The following is a 23,815-nucleotide window of genomic DNA, read 5'->3' on the forward strand; positions in this document are numbered from 1 at the left end:
AAGTGGTTACGGGGTATTGGGCCTGACAGATATACTGAGAGGAGTCATGTAATTTGATAGAGGCAGGAGGACATAGAGCCACAGAGGGGCTTGTAATGTCCCAAACTTTGGGATTTACAGGGTGTATGAGGGCGGAACTGGAGCTTTCATTGGGTAGAGGGGGGTCGTCGGCTATGAGGGCCATCAGAAAGGGAGTACTGGGGGCTGTGGGAGTGGATATAGTTATGGAAACATGGAGGAGAGAAAGGATGTCCCGTCCTAGTAAGGGGATGGGACACTGGGGCATAACCAGGAAGGAGTGGGAGAAAGGTATGGGATTGTCTTGGATTGTGCAAAAAAGGGTGGGGGGGGGTTTAATGGGAAAATCTGTTTACCTCCTACCCCGACTATAGGAGTAATGGCAGGCGTGGTAGGGCCCTGGTATTCTTGCAAGACTGAGAAGGTGGCTCCTGTATCTAGGAGGAAGGAGATGGGGCGACCGTCTATTACTGAAGTAACCCTGGGCTCCTGTTTGGTGATGGAAATGGTCGGGCGAGAAGCCCCCGGGCCCCGTCAATCTTCTTCTGCCAGCCCCACTACGGAGGGCTTAGGATGGGGGTTGTTCGTCCAGCCTCCCCTTCGGGTGGCTGGGCAATCAGACCCCCAGTGGCCCTTTTTGTGACATCTGGGGCATGGGGTGGTAGGAGATCTGGAGGAGGGGCACGCCCTTGACCAATGTCCTTCTTGTCCGCACTTGAAACAAGCTCCTGGGGGGGGCTTGTTTGTAGAGGAGTGCCCAGGTTGTGGTTTTATCAGCTGGGCCAACATTTGGAAATTGGCCTGATCAGCCTTTTGTTTACGGAGTTCTTTCTCCTCCTCCCGGTTATGGAAGACTTTAAAGGCCACTGTTAGGATCTCAGTCTGTGGGGTAGCGGGGCCCTGTTCTAACTTTTTGAGTTTAGCTTTAATGTCGGGGTAGCTTTGAGCCAGGAAGTATGTCATAAGGACATGTCTCCCGTCAGGCGTTTCTGGGTCCAGGCTGGTAACTGTAATAGGGCTTGAGTGAGTCTGTCTAAGAACTCAGAAGGAGTCTCCTCCCTCCTTTGAATTATGTCTTGGAGCTTTTGAAAATTGACTACTTTACAAGCTGCCTTTTTCAGACCTGCTATTAAGCAGCAGGCGAAGATATCTAGAGAGCGGAGTCCCACGGCGGTGGGGGACTGAAGGGTTCTGGCTCAGTCTGTGGGGGAGAAACAGGTGATGGGGGCAAAGACGGAGGAGGCTTCTGGGACTTAGAGGGGGGCTGAAAGGCTCAGGCTTGATCTGTAGGGGGGTGAGGTGGGGGAGGAGATGGTGGTGGAGGAAGGGGGAGGGGCTGTTGTAGGAGAGGAGGGGGAAGGGAGTGAACGGGAGGCTTCTGCGGGGGAGACGGCTTGCAGGCTAGGAGAACTTGGGGGGAGGCGGGGGGAGGAGGAGGCGGCGGCGGCGAGGGAGGCGGGAGGAGGCGGCGGAAAGCTTCGGTATAGGGAATTTCCTTCCATTTTTTCAGGCACTGGCAGTAGTTAAAAGATCGCGAGTGATGTTAGGATCAAGAGTTCCCCCTGCGGGCCATTGGTTGTTATTGTCTAGGGGGCATGTCGGCCAATCTTGGGAGAGTATTTGCGGAGAAGTTTTGGTTTTAGATCAGGCGTCAGGGAGAGGGTGGCTAGATGCTTGAGCAGGCATTCAAGAGGTGAGCTTCCAGGGAGGGATGAGGAGGCTCCCATGGCTAAAGGACAGAGAAGGAGACAAACAGGGGAAGACGAACGGAGACCCTCGGACTGGGAGCAGACGGCAAGGAGACAAAGGGCGTCCCCGATGATCCTTGGTGGTCTGCGGAAACTCGTATACGAGTCGGTTTCTTAGGAAGTGTGGGTCGTCACCCAGACTCCTCTAAGAAGGCAGAGTGCCGGAGTCCGAGGTACCTAGTACTAGGAGTTTTCGGTGGAAGGAATGGAAGGAGGGGGGGGGAAGGGAGCGTTCTCATCCGCAAAGGAGTCGCCTCATTTATGGCTGTTGGAGGAGGGGCCTGAGGGTCCACCGCAGCCATGAAGGCCTGAGGCGGGGAGAGCTCCCCCCTTGTCCCCGAGCGTCAGGGCCTTGCCGGACGATCACGGTCAATGGCACTGCGATAGCTCGGGGAAGAGCGGCCCGCTCCGGGGGAAAACTTACCCAAAGGCCAAAGAGCAGCGGTGAGTGTGAGGAGCCAGCGCCGGAAAAAGAGGACGAGGGCAAGCTGCTGCTGGTGTCGGGGGAAGACGGGGCCCAGTTGGGGTGTCCCGTCTCCCGGGTTTCGGCACCAATGAAAGGAAAGGAGCGACACACAGCAGCAATTCACCGGAGAATTCCGCTTTATTGGGGAAAGGTGCTGGGTTATATAGGAAGGGGCATGGGGTGATTGTGGTGTTACTTCTACGGGGCTGGTGGCTATTGGCCAGGTGCTGGGATTAGGGGGCGAGGGGCGATTGGGCTTCAGGTGGTGCCGGCGGGAACCGAGGACCCTGAAGAGAAGCAGGAGGTTCGCCATCTTATGGGTGGGGGCCCTTCACTGATCTTGTCATTCATCAGTTCTAATACTACTACTGGCTCTTCATCTCTAAGGGACCTCTCTTGTTTTTGTTTGTCCAGCTTCCATTTTAGCTTCTTTCTGCAACAGAACGTTGAGTTTCCTTTGGGGTTCCACTCCCCTGCACTCCACACGTGGGCACAAAACCCAGAGATGACCAGGTAGTGTATTTCTTCTCCAAGGCACAGTGATTGGTCAGCAGGTGTGTATGTGAATCACAATGGTCCAATGAAATCAGGAGATTAAACTGGCAGAATGTAAACTTCTGACTAATGCTGCCTAACTTGCCACTGTGTGGGAAGAATCTGCCTGAGAATAAAGTTAAGGCAGAAGCAGAACTTCCAGGAGATGGAGGTGGGTGGCATTATTTGCACCCCTGAATTCAGCTAGACCTGTGGCTAGAACCAACCCTGGACTTTTAGTTTTATTATCAACACTTTTCCTTTTGTACTTATATCAATTTGGGTTGGTTTTGTTTCACTTGAAACCAATAGTTTTCACTGATTTTTCTATAAAGACCTGAATTACTGTGATTTACAGGCATACCTTGGAGATATTACAGGTTTGGCTCCAGACCACCACAATGAAGCAAGTATCACAATAAATTGAGTCAATTGAGTTTTTTGAACTCCAGGACATATAAGTTATGTGTACACTATACTGTAGTCTATTAAGTGTGCAATAGCTTATGTCTAAAAAAATTTAGATACCTTAATTAAAAAATACTAAATGCTAAAAAATTCTAACCATCATCTGAGCATCCAGCAAGTCATAATCTTTTTGTTGGTGGAGGGTCTTGCCTTGATGTGGGTGGCTGCTGCCTGATCAGGGTGATGGTTCTGAAGGCTGGGTGGTGGTGGCAATTTAAAAAATTAAGACAACAATGAATTTTGGCACATTGATCAATGCTTCCTTTTACAAGCAATTTCTCTGTAGCATGAGGTGCTGTGAAAGTACATTACCCACAGAACTTCTTTCAAAATTGGAGTCAATCCACTCAAACCCCTCAGCAGCTTCATCAACTAAGTTTATGTAATTTTCTAAATCCTTTGCTGTCATTTCAACAATCTTCACAGCATCTTCACCAGGAATAGATTCCATCTCAAGAAAACGTTTTCTTTGCTCATCCATTAAGATGCAACTCCTCATCTGTTCCAGTTTTATCATGAGATTGCATCAATTTTCAGTCACATCAGCAGGCTCCACTTCTAATTCTAGTTCCCTTGCTATTTCCACCATATCTGCAGTTACTTCCTCCACTTAAGTCTTGAACCTTCAATTTGCAAAAAACTTAGTACCTGTGAAGCACAGTAGTACAATAAACTGAGGTATGCCTGGATAAGTGCTGAGGAGGAAAAATTCTCCTCTGCCCTTCAAGGTTCGTTTGACTGATCTAAGAATTAAATTGACATGAGACATATTAACAGGAGGAAATTACACAAATGTTTAATAACACGTATACTACTATATACATGAGAGAGACCCAAGAAAACTAACTCCCCAAAAACTAGGTCCAACATTTTGCCCACTGAGAAGGTCAGAAAGGAGTGTGGGATGCATGCCTCGGGCTGTGAGGAGCTTTGGATGCTGGGGACCACTTAGGGACCAGCAGTGTGGTATGAGGGCCAGCCTGAGGCCTCAGAGGATTTGTGTGGCACCAAAACCCACAAAAGACAGTCATGTTTATCACACTTTCCTGTCATCCTTTTTATTTCTACCCACTCGTCAGTGCTTCATGGTGTGTGAGATCTCCGAGTCTTCAGTGGAAACTAAGATGATTTAAGATAAAATTAGATATTGACATGGAGCTACAGAACAATGAACCACATGGTGAGAAAACTATGCACTTTTCAATTCCCTAAAATACTTCTATTGGAGTAAAGCATACATTTAGCTAAAAAATGAAGCCTAAAGAGTTCATGATGAAAAGCAGTGGGCTCTTGCCCCTCCCCTCAACATTGTCAGTGTTCTCCAGAGACAACCACTGTCAACTCACTCGGTTATTTTTCATGATATTTACTGCTTTACTTCAAAGTGCCAATTATGTTATTTCTTGACATTTCCATTTAAAATTTTACAAACTGACTGCTGTCATGTCTTCTCACCAAACCTTTCAATAGAAATATATCACAGTTTTTCATTATGGTTACTAGACTCCCCCCATTATCAAGTCCCCACCACATACCCCATTACAGTCACTGTCCATCAGTGTAGTAAGATGCTATACAGTCACTACTTGTCTTCTCTGTGTATATCGCCTTCCCCGTGCCCCCCCCCATTGTGTATGCTAATCATAATACCCCTTTTCCCCCCTTATCCATCCCTTCCCACCCATCCTCCCCAGTCCCTTTCCCTCTGGTAACTGTTAGTCCATTCTTGGGATCTGTGAGTCTGCTGCTGCTCTGTTCTTTCAGTTTTTGCTTTGTTCTTATACTCCACAGATGAGTGAAATCATTTGATACTTGTCTTTCTCTGCCTGGCTTATTTCACTGAGCAGAATACCCTCTAGCTCCATCCATGCTGTTGCAAATGGTACTATTTGTTTTCTTCTTATGGCTGAATAATATTCCATTGTGTATATGTACCACACCTTCTTTATCCATTCATCTACTGATGGACACTTAGGTTGCTTCCATTTCTTGGCTATTGTAAATAGTGCTGCGATAAACATAGGGGTGCATATGTCTTTTTTAAACTGGGCTCCTGAATTCTTAGGGTAAATTCCTAGGAGTGAAATTCCTGGGTCAAATGGTATTTCTATTTTGAGTTTGAGGAACCTCCATACTGCTTCCCACAATGGTTGAACTAATTTACATTCCCAACAGCAGTGTAGGAGGGTTCCCCTTTCTCCACAACCTCACCAACATTTGTTGTTGTTTATCTTTTGGATGGTGGCGATCCTTACTGATGTGAGGTGATATCTCATTGTGGTTTTAATTTGCATTTCTCTGATGACAAGCGATGTGGAGCATCTTTTCATGTGCCTATTGCTGTTGATCATACATATTTTGTTCACAGTGTTTCCTTTTATAACTTTCTTTTGTCTGAGTTAATAATTGTCTTGTTTTTTCATTTGCATAGTTGAGTGTGTACCTATTCTAAATATTTTCCCCAAATTTCTTCTATTTTTCACACCTTATCAGCATTTCTTTCAAAATACTTAAGTATTTCCAAAGTTCTGTTAATTCTGTTTTTACCCCTGTTCCTCCTTTTCAAAATCTTCCATTTTTCTGCCTCTGCTTGGCCTATGTCCACACCTCAACCACTATCTAGGGCTCCCTTTTCTACTTTTCTGTATTGCTTCTCCTGGTTTCTGGATACTGCATTCTTTGTCTTTTTGGTTTATTCCCTCATTTTGTTCAAGCATGTTCTCTGGCAGCTTCCTAAGAATGGATACAGAGCAGGTACAAAGTTTGAGTTATTGCATCCTGAAAACGTCTTTATTTTATCCTGGTACTTGGTTAGAAGCTGGGAGTGTATAGAGTTCCTACAGAGTTGTTACTCCTTTGCCTCTAGAGAAAATTCCCTAAGTGGTCTCCCTGCCTCTGCTCTTGCCTCCCCTCCAATCTATTTTCAACACAGAGCTGGATTAAATCTTGTTAAAATGTGGGTCAGATCAGGTAACTCCTCTACTTAAAATTCTCAAATACTTTTCCATCTCAATACTCTTCAAAATTCAAGTCCTCATAAGTGCCTAAAAACCCTCCCCTGCCTCCTTCATGCTTGCTTCTTGGAATTTCTGTCCTGTTCTTTCTCACAACATTCCAGACATACTGGCTTTTCTACTGGTACTAGAACATACCAGGGAGGCTTCTTCCTTAAGACCTCTGCACTTGCTGTTTCCTTTACCTGGAATGCTCTTCTCCCAGATCTCTCTACCCGGCTACCTCTCTCTCTCTCTCTCTTTCAGGGCTTTACTCAAACATACCTTCTCGGTAAGACTTCCCTGGCTATCCTAATTAAAATTGTAGCCTCCTACCCACTGACCTACACACTCTATCTCTTTTTCTTGTTTTACTTTTCCCTTAAGCATGATCCTCATCTGATATACAATAGTGTATGTTTTATTTATTTATTTATTTTGGTATCATTGATATAAAATCACATGAGCAACATTGTGGTTACTAGATTCCCCCCATTATCAAGTCCCCACATACCCCATTACAGTCACTGTCCATCAGTGTAGTAAGATGCTATACAGTCACTACTTGTCTTCTCTGTGCTATACTGCCTTCTCTGTGTCCCCCCTACATTATGTGTGCTAATCATAATGCCCCTTTTCCCCCTTCTCTCTCCCTTCCCACCCACCCTCCAAAGTCCCTTTCCCTTTGGTAACTGTTAGTCCATTCTTGGGTTCTGTGAGTCTGCTGATGTTTTGTTCCTTCAGTTTTTGCTTTGTTCATATACTCCACAGATGAGTGAAATCATCTGGTACTTGTCTTTCTCTGCCTGGCTTATTTCACTGAGCATAATACCGTCTAGCTCCATCCATGTTGCTGCAAATGGTAGGATTTGTTTTCTTCTTATGGTTGAATAATATCCCATTGTGTGTATGTACCACCTCTCCTTTGTCCATTCATCTACTGTTAGACACTTAGCTTGCTTCCATTTCTTGGCTACTGTAAATAGTGCTGTGATAAACATAGGGGTGCATATGTCTTTTTTAAACTGGGCTCCTGCATTCTTAGGGTAAATTCCAAGGAGTGGAATTCCTGGGTCAAATGGTATTTCTATTTTTAGTTTTTTGAGGAACTTCCATACTGCTTTCCACAATGGTTGAACTAGTTTGCACTCCCCCCAGCAGTGTAGGAGGGTTCCCCTTTCTCCACATCCTTGCCGACATTTGTTTTTCTTAGTCTTTTCTATGTTGGCCATCCTAACTGGTGTGAGGTGATATCTCATTGTGGTTTTAATTTGCATCTCCCTGATGATTAGTGATATGGAGCATCTTTTCATGTGCCTGTTGGCCATCTGAATTTCTTCTTTGGAGAATTGTCTGTTCATATCCTCTGCCCTTTGTTAAATAATAGTATATGTTTTAATTCTTTCTGTCAGTGGTGGTTTACTCTCTGCCCTTTTCTACTAGGAAGTAAGGCCCATGAAGGTGGGAATTCACTGCTCAACTCTCCAGTGTCTAGAAAAGGGCCTGACACACAATAGTCATTTAATGAATGTATGCTGAAAGAAATAAATAAGTGAAGAATGAATAAATCAAATGATCCTGAAGTATATACATGTATGTGTGTGTGTGTGTATATATATATATATATAATATACATTATATACATGTATATATTTAAAAATTATATATATATATAATTTTTTTTATTCAAAAAGCAACCCTGTAAAATGTTCATAGCAGTTTGTCTTTCTGTTAATTTTTATTTTAAGAAATGAAGCTGCTCATGTTTCTGAGGAAGATTTCCTTGTGTGTGTTCCATCATTAAAGGTAGGTCATTAAGACCCCCTAGGTAGGCAAATAAATGACCTAAGGCTGTTAATTTGGATTTCAGGAAAGAAGTAGAATTAGAATTAGACATTAGCTTGTTAGTTTGCATATGTTAAGAATGCAAAAGAAATCAAAAGAAGAACATTAGTTCTATAATCACTGATACTACTAATTGCTTTTAGTGTTTAAAGGGGCTAAAAAATGACAGGAGATTTTTCCCTATAGAATCCTACTAGTTAACCCTGTTTTGAAGAATCTTGGTGTTCAAACTAGTAATCCAATTGAAGTGCTCCATCAAAAACATGCCATAATTATTTTGGTTCAAAATGTGGATGCATTAAAGTTAGCCATGATGTATACTACTATATTAAAAAAAAACTTTATTGAACTATATATTACTTTTTAATGCCTTTTAAATGAGTATCTATATTTTCAGGTGGGTACTTCATAATTATCTTCCCACTTACACAAATTGAATCATTAATAAACAAGCATGATGTTTTGCAGCTCTGAATACCTGCTCAATAATGATCACTTTCCACCAAATCATTTGACACTGTCCAGCATTAGCACACACCCTGGTAATGGCCAGAAGACTGCCTGCAGCCTTTACAATGTCTTCTGCCCCAGTGTATAGTGAAAAAGTTATTATGGGGCCAAGAAAAAAAGAAATACAATCATTAAACTGCTTTCAGTTTTTTGAGCTTAAGTTATATTGGAATTAATCTTAACAGAATAATTCTGTTGAATTTGGATTCAATTCAAATGGGCTACAAAGTAGATGTTCTGTTTCTCTAAAGTAAAGGGATAATTAAAACATCTTGGAATCATTTAATTAGCTGTTAAGAGATGGCAATGCAAAGTTTTAGTTTAAAATGGCAATGCAGTAGATAGTAATATTGTAGTTCTTCTTTTTCAAACCACCAGTGTTAAAAGAAATGTAAACTAAAATTATGGCATGTCTCTAAGTAAGACTGTTTTATTGAAGAAATGATAGACCACATGCTTGTACTACTTAATTCTCTCCACATAACCTGCCAGACAGTGCACCAAGATTTCTCCCGCATTTTTAATCATTGAATTTGGATTTTCTAATCTGTTTAAGATGTCTTGCATCAAGTTTTATTTAAAATGACATTTTCTCATCTCTCTGTCAGCATGGCTATTGTCAATTCTGGCCATGCATATTGATGAAGGGGAGAGGGCAGGAGCGGCCAGTGTTAAACAATTTGTTCCATATGTAATCTCTCATTTTCAAAAGCTTACATGGTCATAAAGTACCCTTAATGCCCTTCCGATGCCAATCACAATGGAATGATTCTTTGATGATCCAGATGCAGATCAGAACGTAACCTTATGAGGGCAGTGACTTGACTTTTCCAATTGGTATCTGGAGAAATATTTGCAGGTTGGGTAGGGAAGGGGAACTAGAGAATAGGACAGAGGTCCTCAGAATAGGTGAGGATGACAGGGGAGGGAAAAGAAAGAGCAACCAAGGAACTTTGGCTTTCACAGCACTCATTATGGTAGTCCCCCCTGATCTGCGGGTGCGCACTCTGTGATTTCAGTATCTCATGGTCAGTTGAGGATAGGAAGCAGATGATCCTCCTTCTGACAGCTCATGAGAAAGTCAGTAGCAGCCTAACTACGATGCAGGCCTACGTTATTCACCTGATTTAATCTTATGTAGGCATTTCATCATTTCACTTCATCACAGAAAGGGTGAGTACAGCAGTGAGGTATTTTGAGAGTGAGAAAGCACATTCAGATTAGTAAACTGTTATAATTGTTCTATTTATTGTTATTGGTGTTACTTTCTTGCTGTGCTCACTTTATAGATTAAACTTTATCATAAGTATGTATGCATAGGAAATAGCATAGTATATATAGGGTTCAGTACTATCCAGTTTCAGTCATCTACTGGGGGTCCTGAAACTGCATTCTCTGCGGATGAGGGAGGACTGCTTTACTTAAGTCAAAGACTATGTATAATATCATAAAAGTTCTGGAACTCTGCAAGTCACTGGGGAAAATGACACAACGGTGGCCAGCCTGTGACAGTACTCCTGGTCATCACACAGTTTAGGACAGTTATTTCGTGAAATGAGTAGAGCAGGCTGTGAGACATACAGCATGTAGGAATGAGTGGGTGTGGACACGTGGAGAGAAACACAGACTGACCACACTCTACCTGTCTTTCTGGCTCTCAGTGCCTCAAGTATGTCAGCAGCTGCCACTTCTCCCAGGACATTGTTTTCAAGGTCAATTTCCCTTAGGTGAGCTGAGTATTTGATCAGGCTGGCCACAGGAAATGACAAAAACAAAATGGCATTGTGCTCAGCACGGTTACTCAAAGAAACACAATCCATTTATTTTGGAGTGTGATATTTCTTTTGAGGTGCTCTCCACTCTCCCCCTCCCCCTCCCAATGTTCAGTGTGCCAAATAAATAACAACTCACACCTACCAGTACTATACAAGAACAAATCTTATTATATAAAGTTAGGAAGGGCATAGTCTTGAAATAGAGAATAGCTTTTTAAATCAAGTGAGGTTAGCTTTTTATGAAAAATGAACTCTCTACATGTCTTTATTTTTCTAACCTCTTTGAGGATTATTGAAAATTCCTACATGCCCCAGCACTGAACTGCCAACTGGTCTTTGGGAACATCTGGCATCATGGGTGGAATCTGGGCAAAGGCCTGGGCTCCGGGTCAGCATCTACCTCTTGTCATGTGATCGTGGGCAGGCCATGTGCCCTCTTGTGTCTCACCTTCCTTATCTGTAAAATTAGCCTGCAGAGGGCTGTTCTACCTAGGCCATAAGATTGTGGTGAAAATAGAATGAAGCAGCTCCTACAAAATCATCTTGCAAAATGCAATATCAATGATGCTAATGTATTGGCTGCATACTTACTAAATGCATAGTATGTACCTAACATTGCAGGGATTAAAGGGAACTTAACACATGGCCTTTGCTCTGAAAGAGATTATCATATGACTATTTGTAAAACAATTTTGAGCTCTTACCATGTTCTGCTGATACGAAATTTTAGTTAGGGTCAACAGTGAATACAAGGCCATTCTTCTGCTCCCTGTACACATTTTCTATTGATTCAGGAGGCAGAATGCAAGGTCAGGGCTGAATGGTCCTGCCAGACTCTCCCTCTCAAAAGTCTTATTCCCAAGGAAACGGTCTGTCTTATCAGGATTTGACCAGTTTTAGGTTCCTGAATTGCCTGACTGTCCAGTTCCTTCAGACAGGAAGGGCCAGGGCAGGCATGCTTCAAGAAGAAGCAAGGGTGCACAGGAGAGCGGAAAGCATTGAGGACAAACTTTACAATTCAACAATTCTAACTCTAGGCCTGATTCCATGGATTTAATCACTACCCTACACAGCTTCACATGAGCTGTGGTTTTATGGATATTCACAAGCATCCGACATCATAGGGCTACCCACATACTTAAGCACTTGTGCCTGGCACAAAGGGGTCTTTCTAGGATATGCATAGGGCTGAAATCCAGCCCAGCTCCTTTGCCAAGCCCTGAGTCCTGATGCATAGAGCTGGATGGGGTAGCTTCCTTGACTCATTGGCCAGAGGTGATGCCCCTTATAATTAATCTGCCCAGAGAGGCTTTTTCTAATTGGTACTGAAAGGTGCTAGCTGGTGCGGCTTGCATACATGGCCTCATTTAACTTTGTAATAGTCTCTTAGTTAGACATTATCATTATCCCCATTTTTACAAATGAGGAAACTGAGATATAGAGAAGTTATTTAAGTGGCCTAAGATTACATTGCTAGTAAAAACATGGAGCCGGGATGTGAACTCAGGCAGTCTGCTTGAAAATAACCAAGAAGCAGGATTCAATATGACAAGAAGATATGTTTCCATCTCCAGTAGTTTTCAATTATTATACTTCAAAAAAAGAGAACAAAAAAGATTTTAAGTATTTAGTGTCCAAACTGAAAAATCATGGGAAAGGAATTCCTGGCACTGGTGCACATTATTAATGGTGTTTATGTGCTTTGTTATTTGGCGCCAGCAGTAGCACAGGGCCCCGTGCTCAGAAGGGCTCCTCATTTGGTTCATACTTTGCTATTGTCATCTTGAAATTCTTAATATTTGAAAAAGGGCCCATGAGCTTCCATTTGCCCCAGGGCCCCACAAGTTCTATAGCCAGTTCTGCTTTCATGTTTAGTATGGTCAGAGCAGAAAGCAAAACCTGACAAGGGGTCAGCCTTAGGTAACTGTACTGTTCTGTCAGCCCCATAGACCGCCGCTAGATGCATCCTGATCAGAGGGAGGCCTGATTCACGAGAGGAGGACCCACCAGGCTTCATGCATGCAAACCAGCATTTGGTTGTGTGAGGCCAGAATTTCAGTGTCCCCAATACCAGATAAAGACATCACAAGAGAAAAGAAAAAGGAAAGGGAGGAGATTCAAGGTGGCGGAGTGACAGGTGAGACAGAGAACTCCTCCCAAAACCACAGATAGTACGAAAATATAGTTAATTAATATAACTAACCCTAAAACAGCAACAGAAAAGAAGGCTGAACCAGACTGTATACAAACCTCACACACAGAGCAGACCTCACGAACAGGGTAATTACCAAAGCCTTGATCCGGCGGGACCCGAGCCCTTCCCCCACCCCAGCTCACAGGCAGGAGGAAGAGAAACAGAGCAGGGGAGGGTGTGGAAGCCTGGGACTGCTGAACACCTAGCCCTGGAGGTCTGCTTTGAGAACACAAACCTACATTGTGTGCTGCTCTGGAGGATGGGGTGCTGGAACAGGCAGAGTGCTTGAGAGACTGAGATTCTGGCCATTTGTGGATGATGGGATCTACACCTGGCCGCTCTGTGACAAGAGAAAAGCAGGCAGTCTGAGAGGCTTCCTAGCAGCAAGAGCACTGCTGAAGGGGCAGGGTTTGCATGGAGCTTACTGCGCGGGAGAAGGGAGAGCTGGACAAGGCTGTCAGGGTGCACTCTACCCAGCAGGTTGGGAACTTTGAGGAGCTTCAGGCACTCCATCCCCCTGGTTGGCTGCTCAGCTCCGAGGCCCCCCACTGTGACACGCAGCCTGCCGAGCCTTCCTCCTGGCCTGACAGTACCAGCACGCAAACCAGAAGTCACTGCACTGGCGTCAGGCCAGCCAGAAGGAGGACCCGCCTACAACAGCTAGAGACCCCAAGCACAGAAGCTTACACATGTGTGCTTGGCCCACTGGCTCTGATACTGGAGACAGGCACCACAGACGGGAATCACGAAACAGATCTTTGCTCCCCGCAGGCACCAGCTCCACACCCCTACAAGCCTCAGCCTCACTCTAGGGGCTGAGCAGCTCCAGAGACTGGAGCTTCTGGGCACTAGAGGGCACCACATAGAAATATGAAATGTCAAAAGAACCTGGTTCAGACCAAAATCTCACAAACCCCAGAAAAAAGGGTCAAATGAAACTGAACTCACCAAACTTCCTGAAAGAGAGTTCAAAATAAAAATCATAAACATGCTTATGAAAGGTATGAATTTATTGCCATTGCAGGCTTTAAGTTTGTGGTTACCAAAGGTTTAGGGTTAGCTTCTTTACTGTCTTACTGTCTAACTTAACTCGCTTGTTGAGCTATTATAAACACAGTCTGATGATTCTTTATTTCTCTCCCTTCTTATTCCTCCTCCTCCCTTCTTCATATGTTGGGTGTTTTGTTGTGTGCTCTTTTTAGGAGAGCTCCCATCTAGAGCAGTCCCTGTAGGATGCCCTGTAGAGGTGGTTTGTGGGAGGCAAATTCCCTCAACTTTTGCTTGTCTGGGAATTGTTTAATCCCTCCTTCATATTTAAATGATATTCGTGCTGGATACAGTAGTCTTGGTTCGAGGCCCTTCTGTTTCATTGCATTAAGTATATCATGCCATTCTCTTCTGGCCTGTAGGGTTTCTGTTGAGAAGTCTGATGATAGCCTGATGGGTTTTCCTTTGTAGGTAACCTTTTTTTTCTCTCTGGCTGCTTGTAATACTTTGTCCTTGTCTTTGATCTTTGCCATTTTAATTATTATGTGTCTTGGTGTTGCCCTCCTTGGATCCCTTGTCATGGGAGTTCTGTGTACCTCTGTGGTCTGAGAGGCCATTTCTTCCCCTAGTTTGGGGAAATTTTCAGCAATTATTTCTTCAAAGACATTTTCTATCCCCTTTTCTCTCTCTACTTCTTCTGGAATGCCTATGATTCTTATATTTTTCCTTTTATATTGATCACTCAGCTCTCTTAAAATTCTTTCATTCCTGGAGATCCTTTTATCTCTCTCTGCATCAGCTTCTCTGCGTTCCTGTTCTCTGTTTTCTAGTCCATTAATGGTCTCTTGCATCTCGTCCATTCTGTTTTGAAGTCCTTCCAGAGCTTGTTTTATTTCTGAATTCTCCTTCCTTAGTTCTTGCATATTTCTCTGCAAGTCCATCAGCATGGTTATGACTTTTGTTTTGAATTCTTTTTCAGGTAGACTGGCTAAATCTATCTCCCCAGATTCCTTCTCAGGGGAAGATGTAGCAGATGCTGAAGCTGTCTGGGTTAGTCTTGTCTGGATCATATTTTTTTGCCTTTTCATGTTGACAGGTGCTATTGACTGTCAGCTGGGAGGGCCAAAATTTTCACTTACTACTGGCCTTTCTTTACTGGGACAACTGCGACCCCTAGTGGCTTGTGTTGGGTAATTGCGTGTAGACTGGGTCTTTGTGTCTTGCCTGGCCGGAAGGGAGAAATTTCCCTTTCTGTGGGCGGAATTTGTCTCAGGCTGCTTCTCTGCTTTCGCAGCGCCCGGTGGGGTAATGGATGGGGGGGCTGCTTGACTGTTTGCCTCCGTGAGGGGTCTCAGAGCTGTTGCCCAGGGGGTTAGTGCACCCGGTTTTCCCTGTAATTTCCAGCTGCTGTACTGTGACCTGGGTTGTTTCCGTCAAGCTGTTAAGTCCCTGTCCCTTTAAGACTTTCAAAAAGCCCCCGCTTTTCTTTGTCACAGGGGCATCAGCTTCAGCACCCGCTCAGAGGTCTTACTCCCTGTTCCCCCAGTATCCAGGGCCCCCTGGGCACGCACTGTGTCTGCGCTCTGGCCCGGATGGCTGGGGCTGGGTGTTCGGCAGTCCTGTGCTCCGTCTCCCTCCCGCTCTGCCTATTCTTCTCCCGCCGGGAGCTGGGGGGAGGGGCGCTCGGGTCCTGCAGGGCCGGGGCTTGTATCTTACCCCTTTCACCAGTCGCTGGGTTCTCGCTGGTGTAGCTGCAGTCTGGCCACTGTCCTGCGTCTTCTGGTCTCTCTTTTAGGGCTAGTTGTGTTTGTTGTATTTTCAAAAGTATATATGTTTTTGGGAGGAGATTCCCACTGTCCTACTCACGCCGCCATGTTGGCTCCGCCTCCGTCCATAAACATGCTTGTGGAGGTGCAGAAAAATATTCAAGAACTCAGGAACATTTTTAAGATGGAGATTCAATCATTAAGAAATTCCATATCTGAAATGAAACATACAATGGAGGGATTTAAAAGCAGATTAGATGTAATAAAAGAGATGGTAAATGGAATAGAAATTACAGAAGAGGAATACAAAGAAGCTGAGGCACACAGAGAAAAAAGAATCTCTAAGAATGACAGAATATTGAGAGAATTGTGTGACCAATCCAAATGGAACAATATCCACATTATAGGGGTACCAGAAGAAGAAGAGAGAGAAAAAGGGATAGAAAGTGTCATTGGGGAGGCAATTGCTGGAAACTTCCCCAATCTGGGGAAGGAGATAGTCTCTCAGGCCAAGGAGGTGCACAGATCTCACAACACAAGGGACCCAAGGAAGACAACATCAAGACATATAATAGTTAAAATGGCAGAGATCAAAGATAAAGACAGACTTTTAAAAGCAGCTAGAGAGAGAAAAAGATTACATACAAAGAAAAACCCATGAGGCTATCATCAGATTTCTCAACAGAAACCTTATAGGCCAGAAGGGAGTGGCATGATGTAGTTAATGCAATGAAGCAGAAGGGCCTCGAACCAAAGGATACTCTACCTGGCAAGGTTATCATTTAAATTTGAAGGAGAGATTAAAGAATTTTCAGATAAGCAAAAGCTGAGAGAATTTACCTCCCACAAACCACCTCTACAGTGCATTTTGGAGGGACTGCTGTAGATGGAAGTATTCCTAAGGCTAAATAGATGTCACCCAAGGGATAGACAAAGAGTACAGAATATGATTGATAACATACAAAGAATGGAGGAGGAATAAAAAGGAGGGGAAAAAAAGAACATTTAGGTTGTGTTTGTAAGAGCATACAAAGTGAGATAAGTTAGACTGGTAGATAGTAAGGGAATTACTGTTGAACCTTTGGTAGCCATGAATCTAAAGCCTGCAATGGCAGTAAGTACATACCTATCAATAACCACCCTAAATGCAAATGGTCTGAATGCACCAATCAAAAGACATAGAGTCACTGAATGGATAAAAAAACAAGACCCATCTATATGCTGCCTACAAGAAACTCACTTCAAACCCAAAGACATACACAGACTGAAAGTAAAGGGATGGAAAAAGATAATTCATGAAAATAATGAGAAAAAAAGCAGGTAATGCAGTACTTGTATCAGACAAAATAGACTTCAAAACAAAGAAAGTAACAAGAGACAAAGAAGAACATGACATAATGATAAAGGGGTCAGTCCAACAAAAGGATATAACTGTTATAAATATCTATGCACCCAACAAAGGATCACCTACATATGTGAAACAAATACTAACAGAATTAAAGGGGGAAATAGAATGCAATGTATTCATTTTAGGAGACTTCAACACACACTACTCACTCCAAAGGACAGATCAACCAGACAGAAAATAAGAGACAGAGGCACTGAACAATGTGTTAGAACAGATGGACCTAACAGACATCTACAGAGCACTCCATCCAAAAGCAACAGGATTCCATTCTTCTCAAGTGCACATGGAACATTTTAAAGAATAGATCATATACGAGGCCACAAAAAGAACCTCAGTATTTTAAAAAAGATTGAAATTGTACCAACCAGCTTCTCACATCACAAAGGTATGAAACTAGAAATAAATTACTCAAAGAAAATGAAAAAGCCCACAAACACATGGAGGCTTAATAACATGGTCCTAAATAATTAATGGATCAATGACCAAGTAAATCAGAGATCAAGCAATATATGGAGACAATGACAACAATAATTCAACACCACAAAATCTGTGGGATGCAGTGAAGGCTGTGCTAAGAGGGAAATACATTGCAATACAGGCCGACCTAAGGAAAGAAGAACAATCCCAAATGAACAGTCTAAACTCACAGTTAATGAAACTAGAAAAGGAAGAACAAATGAAGCCCAAAGTTAGTAGCCAGAGGGACATAATAAAGATTAAAGCAGAAATAAATAAAATTGAGAAGAATAAAACAATAGAAAGAATCAATAAAAGCAGGAGCTGGTTCCTTGAGAAAATAAACAAAATAGATAAATCCTTAGCCAGACTCATCAAGAAAAAATGAGAGTCTACACACATAAACAAAATCAGAAATGAGAAAGTAAAATCACTATGGACACAACAGAAATACAAAGAATTATGAGGGAATACTATGAAAAATTATATGGTAACAAACTGGATAACCTAGAAGACATGGACAACTTTCTAGAAAAAAACAACCTTCCAAGGCTGATCCAGGAAGAAACAGAAAATCTGAATAGACCAATTACCAGCAAAGAAAATGAATTGGTAATCAAAAAACTACCTAAGAACAAAACTCTGGGACCAGATAGTTTCACTGCTGAATTTTATCAAACATTTAGTGAAGACCTAATACCCACCCTCCTTAAAGTTTTCCAAAAAGTAGAAGAGGAAAGAATACTTCCAAACTCATTTTACAAGGCCAACATCACTCTCATACCAAAACCAGGCAAAGACACCACAAAAACAGAAAATTATAGACCAATATCCCTGATGAACATAGATTCAAAAATACTCAACAAAATATTAGCAAACTGAATTCAAAAATACATCAAAAAGATCATCCATCATGATCAACTGGGATTCATGCCAGGGATGCAAGGATAGTACAACATACAAAAATCCATCAACATCATCCACTACATCAATAAAAAGCAGGACAAAAACCACATGATTATCTCCATGGATGCTGAAAAAGCATTCGACAAAATTCAACATCTTTTCATTATAAAAACTCTCAACAAAATGGGTATAGAGGGCAAGTACCTCAACATAATAAAGGTCATATATGAATACATATGGGAGAATATATTCATAAATGATATATCCGATAAGGAGTAGACATCCAAATTATATAAAGAGCGCATGCACCTCAACAAACAAAAAGCAAAGAAACCAATTAAAAAATTGGGCAGAGGAGCTGAACAGACACTTCTCCAAAGAAGAAATTCAGATGGTCAACAGGCACATGAAAAGATGCTCCACATCGCTAATAATCAGAGAAATGCAAATTAAAATCACAATGAGATACCACCTCACACCAGTTAGGATGGCCAACATCCAAAAGACAAACAACAGCAAATGTTGGCAAGGATGTGGAGAAAGGGGAACCCTCCTACACTGCTGGGGGGAATGTAAAATAGTTCAACCACTGTGGAAAGCAGTATGGAGGTTCCTCAAAAAACTCAAAATAGAAATAGCATTTGACCCAGGAATTCCACTCCTTGGAATTTACCCTAAGAATGCAGGAGTCCAGTTTAAAAAAGACAGATGCACCCCTATGTTTATCACAGCACTATTTACAATAGCCAAGAAATAGAAGCAACCTAAGTGTCCATCAGTAGATGAATGAATAAAGAAGATGTGGTACATATATACAATGGAATATTATTCAGCCATAAGAAGAAAACGAATCCTACCATTTTCAACAACATGGATGGAGCTAGAGGGTATTATGGTCAGTGAAATAAACCAGTTGGAGAAAGACAAGTACCAAATGATTTCACTCACTGTGGAGTATTAACAGCAAAGCAAAAATTGAAGGAACAAAACAGCAGACTCACAGAACCCAAGAATGGACTAACAGTTACCAGAGGGAAAGGGATTGGGTAGGATGGGTGGCAAGGGAGGAATTAGAGGGAAAAAAGGGTCATTATGATTAGCATGTATAATGTAGTGGGAGGACACGGGGAAAGCAGTATAGCCCAGGGAAGATAAGTAGTGATTCTACAGCATCTTACTACGCTGATGGACAGTGACTGTAAAGGGGTATGTGGTGGGGACTTGATAATAGGGAGAGTCTAGTAACCATAATATTGTTCATGTAATTGTACATTAATGATAGCAAAATAGAAAAAAAAGACATTACAAGAGAAGTATGGACAAAAATCCTTCATGAGCATAGATGCAAAATCCTTAACAAAATGTTAGCAATATACTAAAAGGATAATGCAGAGCAATATGAATATATGAAAGGTCTACTAATATATTAAAAGGACTATACAATGAAATTTATTTATATATTTTTTATAAAAACAGCAACAAAGCTATCCAAGCTGGAAATCTTCCCAGCCTTCCCGAATAAGGAAGTAAGGTATATCTGAAAAGGAATCTTTATCTTCTAAAATAATAAATAACCATCAATCAAGGCCTCAAGCCTCAAATGTTGGCTGCGATCTGTGCCCTTGGTTGCCCCCGGGTGCTCTGCGTACTGATATCCTAGGACTGTGTAGCCTGGAGCCCTCTTTATCCAGCAAGCTTTCTTACAGCGCTGCAAATGCTGACTTGTGGCTTGGCCCTGTGGGTGTGTGGATCCAGAAGAGCTGGACAGGGGGATGTCCAAGGTTGTCAAGATACACATAGCAAAGAAATAGTCTGTTTTTCAGAAGTTTTTGATAATAGCTCCGTCTTTCTGACTAAGAAGGTTGAGACAACTTTGTCATGAAACACAAAAGAGTGACCAGTCTTGTGTAGGCTGCCCATCTCCGTCAGGTCACATGGCTTACACTTTATATGATCTCCTGACTTTTGGGAAGAAGGACCTGGAGGCCATACCTCCTGTCGTTTCTCGTTTGCTAACTTCTTAAGATGGGGCTTCTAGTGAGGCCTTTGAGACCTTTTTGTGGGTACACATACCACTGTCTGCCATTCTATTTTTGTACTCCCAGGCCTTCTCTAAAATCATGTGCAAAGACCAAGATAGGTCAGTCCTTCCCTCTCAGGTGAAAAAAGTCACGTGGCACGGTTAACAAGCTGCAGTGAAATCATTCTCCCCACGATTTAACCCAAGCACCGAGTTTTGAAAGGTGAACAAATAAAATCTCTTAATTTTCTACTCACCATGTTAAAATTTGTGTGAATTCCAGAAAACCATTTTCTCCTTCTTTTCCTTTTCCATCTATGCCATTATCTTCCAAACATAATTTCACTAGCCAAGGACCAACTTCAGTCAAATCTTTAATTTCTTTCTTGATTTCTACAAGAAAATTAGAGCATTTTATTATTTTTAGGCAGTCATTTCCCCATTTACCACCAGATAAGTTGAATTTATTTTTAAGATTGTTCTTATTTTGACTTGTGTGAGTAGGTGCATTTTGCCAAATAGGGAAATACGTGTAATTTAAGAGTCCTTTAAAAAATACTCAGTACATCCTTTATTCTTTTTAACAAAATTGCTCTGTATGAAAGGAAATCTCATTTAAGATTTATATTGTTGCCTTTACTGTGGCTAAACAGGAAAACAATTTCTCTAGAAATTTCTGGGTAAAAGATGAATGAGTTTTCCACTGATTCTAGAGAAGTGATAGGCCTTATACAGGAACTCAGCCCTTTAAAAGAGCCTGTAAAGTTATCTTATTTTTTGAGCTCTAGAAGGACAGATTTGAAGGTGAAACAACCATGCTGCCTTCACAGACTTCGTGACCGAGGGCAGCGGCCCTGGAGTCTGGTTCCTTCTTGTCAGTCGATCCAGCTTTCACGAAGGTCAGTGTCAGTGCTGTGGGGTGATACCATGTACACATTTAATTTCAGCCTCTTCAAGCTTAGGAGTTTGGCAAAGGAAAAAGTAGGATGGGGATGGAGAAAGAGAAATAGCCATGGACATAATGCTGGCTCATCCACTCAGTAAGTGTTGAGAAGAGAAGTCTGAATTTCCAGTCCCAAAGCCAGGTCACTTCCCAGGGGCCTCCAGGTGTTTGACGTTAAATGCTTTGTGTGCAAAGTGACCCCCTAAACACTAGTCAACAACTTCATCTTCGGCTCAATTGAAAAACAATGATCTGTTTCGAAGACAGGAAAGAAACTGCATCTGGACTAAGAGATAATATATCTATGTTGTGTTGCACTGGCAATTGAAGGGATTTTAAAGGATCCCTTACCTAAACACTAATTTTGCCTAACGTGCTAAACTGAGAACCTAACTCCGGGACTAGACAGGATTCTTGTACTTGAATCCATTCAGCCTTCAACAAATACTATTAAGCTCCTATTATGTAGCAGGCATTGTTCTAGGTGCTGGGAATACAACAGGGGACAAGAGACAAAACTTGCTGCCCTTGTAAACCTAGCATGGAGTGAATGCCAGCTGGTCTGTGGGACGAGCAAGGAACCAATAAGAGCCGATGATAACCAAATATGTTTTTAAGTCATGAAAGAGAAGTGACTTTTTAGGGGAAGGTGATAAATTTGGACATTGGACCAGAATGTTCGCCAGTTTTTAAGAGAAGTTTGCTTTAAAAAAAAGATTCAGTTGGTTTCTTTGGATACGAATATAATCTGCTGGATTGTTGAATGAAATAGGATTTATTTCATACAGCTGTGGTTGATCAAGTATTACCAGGAGGGATGAAAATTAGCCCATCATTTAGTTTACTCAGGATAAGCCTAACTGGTCCAAATCTCACTTGTCTTACACATCCAGGGCATGGGAATGACAGCAAATGACAGCTGCTATAAATGTAGTAGTGCTGGTATACTAGAACAGTGTCTGCCACATTGTAGGTATTTAATAACTATTGAATAAATGGGTGAATCAATGAATAATAAAGTCTAGAATATAATCACATTGTAGAAAATTTCACATTACTGTTCATTGTTTTTTCAAATATATAGCTAATGCCTTGGGACTACTCATGAACAAGAATATAATATGGTTTTTCTATTTATAAAATCTATTCAAAGAATATATATGCCTTTGAAAAGTTAAGGTTATGCCCAGAATGCCTAATGATGTGCATGCTGATCACATGTGGTACTTGTTTCCTTTTGCCTCCTTCTGGCATGCCACAAAGCAGCAGTGACGAAACGTGAGGCCAGTGGGGCCAAGGCCAAAGGCCAAAGGCCACATTCCTGTGCAGCTGCCCAGCGTGGCAGGAAAGAAATGTTCTCAGCCAGTCTACATGCCCAAGGTTGCCAGCGTGGCACAAATGTGTGCTATTGGAGCATAAGGGAGGTTCCAGGCTTAGGATGGCCTTGTACGACTTGCTTCCCCATGTGAAAGGCAATCCAAATCTCTCCCAGCTGGTTGTAAGAGCAGTAACAATGTCACCTTTGCCAATGAAAAGCAACCTGTTTGGAAAGTGCTTGTCCAAAGCACACTCCAGCCTTTAGACCGCTAGTGAGTCACCGTGCCCTGGTGGAGGATAGGAAGGAGATGCTGCTCAGTACAGGGATTTCCTGCTCTGGGCCTTTAACCAAAGTTCAAGCAGAACCAACTTCTTTTCTCTGGGTGGAAAGCAAATTCCTTGGAGTACGGGTGAGCACACACTCAGCTCCTAGTAATACTTGATCCACCACAGCTGTATTCACCCTGGCCGATTTTTATTTAATCTTACATTTCTTTACTTTAAAACAAAAACAAGCTCACCAACAATGACCATTTTAATTTACCCCCTCTGTACCAGAGAACTTAGTGCTGCCATAACAATGCCAGTTTCTCCTAAGAGGCAGGGGGTTGTAGTGAAATGAGTGAACTGGGTTTAAAACCTCTCTTTGAAAAATGTGCGACTCCCAGAAAGTCACTTAACTTCTCTGAACCTAAATTTCCTCATTGCTGAAATAGGCATCTTAACACTTATCTCAAAGATGCATTGTGAAGACTGACTGGGGAACAAAATGAAGTAACAGTTGTTGGGGTGCTTAATTAGTACACAGTAAATATCATTGCCCAGCTTCCCAGTGTCATTTCTCGGTTTTATAAATCACTGAAACACTGGAATCGTTGTGATCTGGTGGAGAATCTCCATGTGTAAGATGTCCTGCCTTCTGTCACTGCCTCCCTGATGATCAGACACGTATTTATGACAACTGCGTACTACCCTGGAAGCCACTCCACAGAACCAATGTGGACTCACTCATCCTTGTGGTTCTTCCTATCTTCTCTTTGGTTAATTGCCAAGATCCCCCGATTGCCCTCAACTTCAGAATATTTCTTACTACCCTCACTGAACCAGCTACTAGGGCCTGTCAATTCTCTCTTGTAAATATATCTAGACCCTATCTTTCCATCACTTCAGCCTCAGCTCTGCCCTTTATCTTCTCTTGCCTGAGCCACTGTAAAAGCCTCCAAACTAGTCTCCCATTACCCAGATGTCCCTCTTTTTAAAATATGTTCTAGAAAGCTGTCTGAGGCTCTTTTCAAAAATCCAGTTCTCATTATGTCACTGTCTTCCTTCAAAAGCATCCCGGCTCCCCTTTCCCTCAAGAGAAGGTGACTCCTTAACAGCAGTCATGGCTTTTGGCCATTGGGTCCACGGCCCTTTCCAGCTGCACCTCCAGCCACTCCCCCAGTGGCCGCCCCATGGTGA

The 23,815-nt window shown here is 42.5% G+C and overlaps 1 pseudogene; it reads right to left on the reverse strand.

The window, feature by feature from the left end:
• LOC118908173 (uncharacterized) overlaps positions 1-23,815 on the reverse strand; it is a 65,992-nt pseudogene that overhangs the window by 11,804 nt on the left and 30,373 nt on the right.

This window comes from Manis pentadactyla, chromosome 1, assembly GCF_030020395.1.
Source record: "Manis pentadactyla isolate mManPen7 chromosome 1, mManPen7.hap1, whole genome shotgun sequence".
NCBI classification, from domain to species: domain Eukaryota; kingdom Metazoa; phylum Chordata; class Mammalia; order Pholidota; family Manidae; genus Manis; species Manis pentadactyla.